This window comes from Pteropus alecto, unplaced genomic scaffold (assembly GCF_000325575.1).
Source record: "Pteropus alecto unplaced genomic scaffold, ASM32557v1 scaffold3, whole genome shotgun sequence".
Classification (NCBI taxonomy): domain Eukaryota; kingdom Metazoa; phylum Chordata; class Mammalia; order Chiroptera; family Pteropodidae; genus Pteropus; species Pteropus alecto.
Window position 1 is genome coordinate 57275848 of NW_006442484.1, and position 6953 is coordinate 57282800.

The 6953-nt window shown below is 37.6% G+C and overlaps 1 long non-coding RNA gene across 1 annotated transcript; it reads right to left on the reverse strand.

Moving 5' to 3' along the window:
- Positions 1 to 2669: 2669 nt before the first annotated feature.
- LOC112470245 lies at positions 2670 to 6192 on the reverse strand. The gene is made up of 2 exons (XR_003042887.1): positions 5725 to 6192; positions 2670 to 3950 (listed from the first exon to the last, which is right to left on the reverse strand). It is a non-coding gene; the product is annotated as an uncharacterized LOC112470245 (long non-coding RNA).
- Between the last annotated feature and the right edge of the window lie 761 nt (positions 6193 to 6953).

Below are 6953 nucleotides of genomic sequence, written 5' to 3' on the forward strand. Positions count from 1 at the left end.
ATATATTTTAAGGAACCAGTGTGCATTATTTATAGATAGCTTGGCTTCATAGATCTTGCCATTGGTTTTTAGATCAGGTCTCTACTCAGAGATTAAAAGTGTATTGCTAACATTTTGCCTTGGTGCCCATGTACTTAGTGTGGAGGTCCTTGCAGCTGGTAAATCCCTTTATAGTTATCTAAGGCTGTCCTTGCACTGAATTTGTAGCTCCTCATATTGTTCTGTCCCCATAGCCTCTTCTTGGAATAGTTCATTGGACCCAGGACAGATCTGAATGGACCCAATTCAGATAACAAATACAGCACAATTAAATCTCACTGGACCTCCAGTTTACTTTTCTTATACCAAGGAAGAAAAGAATAATCAAATTTTAATAATAAATGTACAAACACGTAATAGTAATGTATGCAATTAAGAACAGTTTAATTTCCTGTAAGATTTATCGATTTTTCTCTTTAACACATTTTGGGTCTGACAGATTCAATGCCTTCTAGCTACTAATCATTTTTATTAACCATTACCTAAGCAGGTTCTTTTTATTTGAAATTTTAAAACAGGTAGGGGGTGCAATATAGATCCTTACAATTAGGTCATTTAAAATGGGTTTTCCTTTCTTCACTCTCAGCTCTTCTATATGACAAAGCTTGGCATGTGAAATCCAAAAGTACCTGCTTTCCTCACCAGAGAGGGCTCTCTGTTTGCCTTCGCTGGTGGTAATTTATTCTGAATACATCTCTTTCATTTATGGCTGACCTCATGGAAAGCAGGGTTCATTTTACAGTTTCTACCTCAGCAGCTTTGGAAGTACTGTTCTTCGGTAGCTAACATTTTTCTTTTGTACTTGCATCTCAGCACATGAATGGCTAATGATAGAATCAGAACCCGTGTCTTGAATAAATGAAATCAGACTAGGTGTCCCTTGTTCCTTTATTCTTGCCTAGTGTTTGAGTTTTATCCTACATATCGGTTCTCCTTTTGGCCATTCTGACCTCTGCCATGCAGAGCCACTTAAAAAGTTTTCCAACTTTGAGAAAAGGTCAGAAATAAGTGATATTAATAAGAAGTAAAACAAGGGTATGTTTCCATCCTGACTATTCAAAATGTGTATGTCTGCTATCTGAATATTTCAATAGTGACTTAGCCTTTACTCATTTTTCTAAATGAGCTTTATGATACAGCTGTATTTGGCAGTCAAGGTACCCACAATGCATTGTGCCCCTTATGCTGCTTTGTACTAGGTATTGAAGGGACAGAATGAGAAATAAGGGAAATAGAACAGCTTTTACAAATGAAGCTTAGAGTTCAAGTGCCTTTTAGAAGCAACAAATCATTTTTAATCTGAAGACTCCTAGTTAAATAGGTTGGGAGATAAAATGCACCCCATAAGTGTCAGATGCACATGAGTTAAAAAGCCTGTTGGGTTGCAAAAAGCATTTAATGCTCCTAAACCTTTCTGAAAGTGGATGCCCTTGAAAGCTCTCGCTGCAATGAGTTAAAGATCTCAGCTAGGGGGTAACTGACATGTTATAATGACTGTAATTTATAGCACACAAGCTCCATACTACCTTTTGCCCCACCAGGGTGCTGCCTGGAAGCTAGTATGGCTTATGGAGGGTTGGAAGAAAGAAAGAAGAAAGGAAAAGACACTCCAAGGCCCTTTTTAGCAGCCTCTGCACTGTCAGCTTAGACTTTGGGGGCCTTTTTCAGAGACTAGTAACTTTCAAACCAAACATGTCTTGTACAACTTCTGCTGATTTATGTCATTATAGCAGTTATGTCCCTGACTAATATAGCCAGTTATTCCAGATAGATTCATAAAATCTCAGAGGTGACTTTAATTTCATTCATTCATTCATTCATTCATTCATTCAAAAAGTGTTAATTAAGCACCTACAATGTTCTAAGAACTATTCTAAGCACTGGGGTCACATAAACGAGACAGGCTTCTTGATCTTGTAAAGCTTAACATTCCTTGAGGTAGATGAGCCAAACATAGAAAAGAGACAGAGAAACAAGTATACATTTGAACAAGATAATGTCTCATATATTACTCGTATATTATAACAAGATAATATCTCATATATTACTTATCTGAAATTATCTTGTTAAACTCTTTCTCCTGGCATCTATACTTTAGATAAAAAAGCTATGTGGACAGCTAAGTTCATTAAAATTTAGAGAATGAGGAGGAAGAGAGAAAGAAAAGAAAGGTAGGGAACTAGAAACAGCATTCTTATGATATATATGTTGAAACAAGTGTTCTGGTATAGTTCATAAATTGTCTCTGAGGATACCTTCCATAGCAAAATTTCAAAAATAATTTCCGCAATGGCAGCATTATCAGAACAAGTATTTGTCTGGCCAATAGGTGACCTTGAAAGACTTCTAGCATGCTAGTATAAGACAAAAAGTAATAGAAAAGGCGTGATATAGTGGAGCAGAATAGATTTTGGTTTGATCTGGGTTTAAATTTTGACTGTGGCTCATCCTAGCTCTGTGACTTTAAGTTATTTACAACTTTACAAGTTACTTTACAGTTATTACATCATAAAACTGTTATAATAATAACATGTCTCAGGGCCCTATTGTAAGAAATAAGTGAAATAGTATTCATACCTGGCCCAAAACAACACCTCTCCTATAAAAGATGAGTTAGAAATCAATATGTATGGATTTTATTTTTATCTTTATTTATAAATTGTAATTTTGTGTACATTATACAATCACAATCAATCAACCATAATATCAATTCTTAAAATCTTCAGACGTAGCTAGAAAGAAAAATCAGTCTTTTAAGGACAGTTTCATTCCCTTACTATCAGGTTAAACAGAAGGTTTTGTCTTAAATGGAAGGGGTTTTGACTTTGTGTATTCAAGATCAAGTCTGGCATAGTGTTCCTTTGAGTATGGCCACTATTCAAGTTATAGCTTTCGAGTCTTTTTGATACTGTGAAACAACAACTCAATGAAGGATCAAAGGGTAGAAAATCCAAGGCTGATTCACAGCATCAGGCACAATGGGAAGCAGCTAGTGCCAGGGAGATGATAACTCAGGAGAACAGGAAGACCTTGATTTCAAAGAAGGAAAAAAAAATCAACAATTTAATCTCTCCAATGTCTCAGATCCTGACAGAAAAATTTGCAGCAATGAAAAGAAAGAAGCAAAACACAGGTGACTGGACCAATGTCCCCCCAAACTACCAGGTAACTGCATATTACTTCCAGCCTTTCCAAAGATGTCTTTGAAAATCTCCCCACAGATGCCCTCCTGGATTCAAGGACTTGAAAAAGGTCCTTTCACTTTAGGTTTTGTTATTGAATAGATAGGCAGAGATTATGAAGTAAAATAATTCTGTATCGTATACCATGTGCTTCCACATATTAAATGCAATTTTTGGTTAATGATTTTTTCATGAAAGTTCTTAGGGTGATATACATACTAGTTTATTAGGCATCATGTTGAAAGGTTTTGCTAAAGAAATTAACTCAGGCCCTGAGTTGGGAATATGTTCTTTATTTTTATATTTTCTGAAAATAAGATCCAATTTGCTTAATTTCCATTTACAGTCCTTTCTTTGTAAATGCAATCTGCTCTGAATATAAGATCTTGCTCTTCTGTGAATTTTCCCAGGCATTCACTGGTTATTTTGTCTCTTTTTTTCCCCTCCAAAGCCTTTTCTTATGGCATCTGGCTCTTCCACGTACTAAGTGAAAAAAGGGTTGAAAATGTGGCAAAAATGAAATTTCCATCTTTTATGGTTAGCCAGTGCGGTGAGCATTCGGTCTCCTTGAGATATTTTTGTGCAGCTTTTCAGAGAAGCATTTTCACGTCCCCACTGAAACTGATAACGATGAAACTTCAATCCCTGTTGCCTTCAATCATTTATTTATTGTGCCAGCTCAATGACTTTTCTTCAGCTCCGTTTTTCTGGCATCAGGTCTGGCAGAGGCTGGGGGAAAAAAGCTTTTGGTATGGGTTACAGTGAACTTCACTTTTAATTCCCCGTTAATGTGCAATCTGAAGTCTCATTCAGAGAAAAATTGTGTTCATGTTTGTGGAAAAAGGAATGCAGAAAAGTGACAGATGCAAGAAGAGAGAAGAGGCAGCCTTTAATCATTTTGTTGTCAAAGCGGCTTTGGATCGCCCTTTGAAGAAAGCATTTTCCTTGCTGCTTTTGGAAAACTAGAGACTCATTCTCTTGCCCTTTGCAGATTCCTTACCCAGACAGTTAAACTCAGCAGTGTATGCAAAACTTCTGAACCTGAGATCTTTGCTACAAAGTACTCTGCTTTATACACTCACATTTCAGAACTGGATCCCTTTGCTCTAACTAGAGAAAGACTCTCGTGATTCGGTGTACATGTAATCCTGATAAAAGAGAAGAAAGCATGTGGTAAAATCCAGTGACTAAAAACTTGTTTTTGTTTGGGATTGGGCCAGTTATATTTTATAGGGAGGCTAAGTGTTAAAGCATATAATATTTACAAAGTAAAAGCCCTTTCTTCCTTAATCCCTGTGTGACTGTAATTAAGGAGGAGAGTTAATTTTATGTAAATCATGCATTACTGTAATTGGGTGCAAGTGAACATTCATGTACATCTTATTTAAAGGAGAAATATAATGTTATTATGTAAATGCTGGAACAGTGAAGTCTCAGCTCTCTGGGGGGACGTCAGCATCATCACTGGTTGTTTACAAGACTTGGGTCCGTGAGCTTGATTACAAATTACCAGCTCAGATCATGCTGTCCTGTCAAAAACTGAGCCACATGCCTTTGGAAAGTTTGAGAGGTGGAACACTGGGGCTTTCATTCCCATTTCTTTCTTAACCTCCACTTATAGAGCAGTCATTTTTCTCTTCCTACTCATCTTTTCAAACCTAAACAATACTTTCTGATGGTTTGCTCTGCTTGGCAGTTCTGACCCATATTTCCCCAGGCAGACCACAGATGGATTTGTCTTTTGCAAGCAAGGCCTAGTCTGTTTCCTTTTTTTAGCGTGTCTTTTCTAATGCTGCTTAGGGCTGCTTTAAGATCCCAGGATTTTGTTTTCCAAGTGTAGCCAGATTAGATGCTATCCAGCAGCCTGCTTTTATGATTGCCACCTCACCTCCACAGCCTGAGAGGGAGGGCTAGCCTCTGATCGGAGAGGACGAGCTGTTCCTTTATTCTCTACCTAAGGAGCAGATCTAGTGCTGTAGGACAAGGTTGTCCTGCAGAATATAAAGAATCTAATCTGCATATCTTGAGGTCAAGTATTGGGAGGAAGAAAATATGCACATGACAAAACTTTTATTTTAAACACATTTCCCTCTTCACCCGGAGGCCTGAACAGTCATTTTTGGAGTTGTGTCTTGGCCTCATTCTGCCCAGCTTGCCAAACCAGCTTCTTGCCAACCAACCCTGTACACATGGCAGGTTGGCCTTCTGAGACTTGAGGGCAAGAGGCCTTCCCAGGGTGCCACCTTTCTGCTCCCTGTTGTCTTGCTGCCATTCCATATTCCTGCCATTCTGCTTAAATGCTTCTTCTTGAAGGACTGTTTGAAATAACTATTCCTTAAATTTCTTTTTCCATAAATTGCCCTCCTCCTCCCAATCCAATTGTTTGCTCTCTTCATCCCTCTCACCTCCCCAAGACCTCTGATCTCTCCCTCTTACTCTTTTTTGCTCCCTTTCTTCTCTCCCCATCCCCCATATTGTCATTTCTTGCTCTGAGGTGTCTTACTTGAAATGCCATTGGTCCAAAGGTTATGAATGTGAACAGATAAGTAACTTCCAGCTAATAATTTTTTTTTCCAAGTAAGAAGTAAGGCAGTGTGTTCCCTAGTGGCCATAGTGTTTTTACTTCATCTTTGTTCTTGTAAAGAGACTCCTTGAAGCAACGTATCATAAAGCCTGTTAGAAAAAAAGATTGTATTTACTGGACTAGTTCGTCCCATAAGGTTCAATGCCCTTTTGTAGTAGCCGATGTTAAAGAGAAAACCACTGGCCCAAGATGGCATCATTGTGCTAAAGCCCATGATACCAAACCTAGATTTAATACCTGACCTAATTGGTATTTCAGCTTCTCCCAGAAACATAATTTTAATTAACCAGTCTGGAATTTTATGGTCAACACCAATGAGGTAATCTGTCACATAGTTCCCTCTCCATCTCCCATAGAAAGAAGAGGCAATCTGCATGATAAAAACCCCTGAATTTCTCCCCTTACACCTAAAAAAAAAAATCCTAGTCTAAAAATAATCCCTTCTTTGATTTTGTTAATAGCTTTCCTTTTTCCTATAAAAACCTTTCATTTTGTACAACCCCCTCAGAACACCCTTCTAGCTGCTAGAGGAGATGCTGCCCGATTTATGAATCACTTAATAAAGCAATTAGATCTTCAAACTTACTCAGTTGAATTTTGTTCTTCAACACAAACTTCAGCTCAGGTGATGGGTAGCAGCTATTTGCGCATTCCTTTATTTAAGTAATATAATATTCTTATATTATTTTTAATTATTCAATTTTATGTTGTGTTCAAGTTTGAAAGTGGTTTAAGTACTTTTTAATATAGTCAAGTGATACATCTTGAATAAAAGTAAAAATAAGTACATCTCTTAATGTCATTGCTATTGTTATTTAATGTGACACTAGTTGTACTAACTCCTTGTTCTGAACTAAATCAAATGCCTCCATTAATGTCAATGAATGGCTTTTTACTCATGCCATGTAAGGCAGGGAAGGAGAGTACTAGTTTGAGAAACAAGTCAACTCCGATGAGCACCGTGCAAATGTTGTAGGAATGGCAGCATTGGCACAAGTACATTGTGGGCATGTGATGATTAAATGGCCAAACCCTTTTCTAGTCCAAGCTTCAGAGAGAGGCCTCCACAGAGTAAAAAGAGAAACAAAACATCTTCATGGTGATTAGAGGGTAAAGCTGTTTTAGCATTCTGAGATCTAGATAGAAAT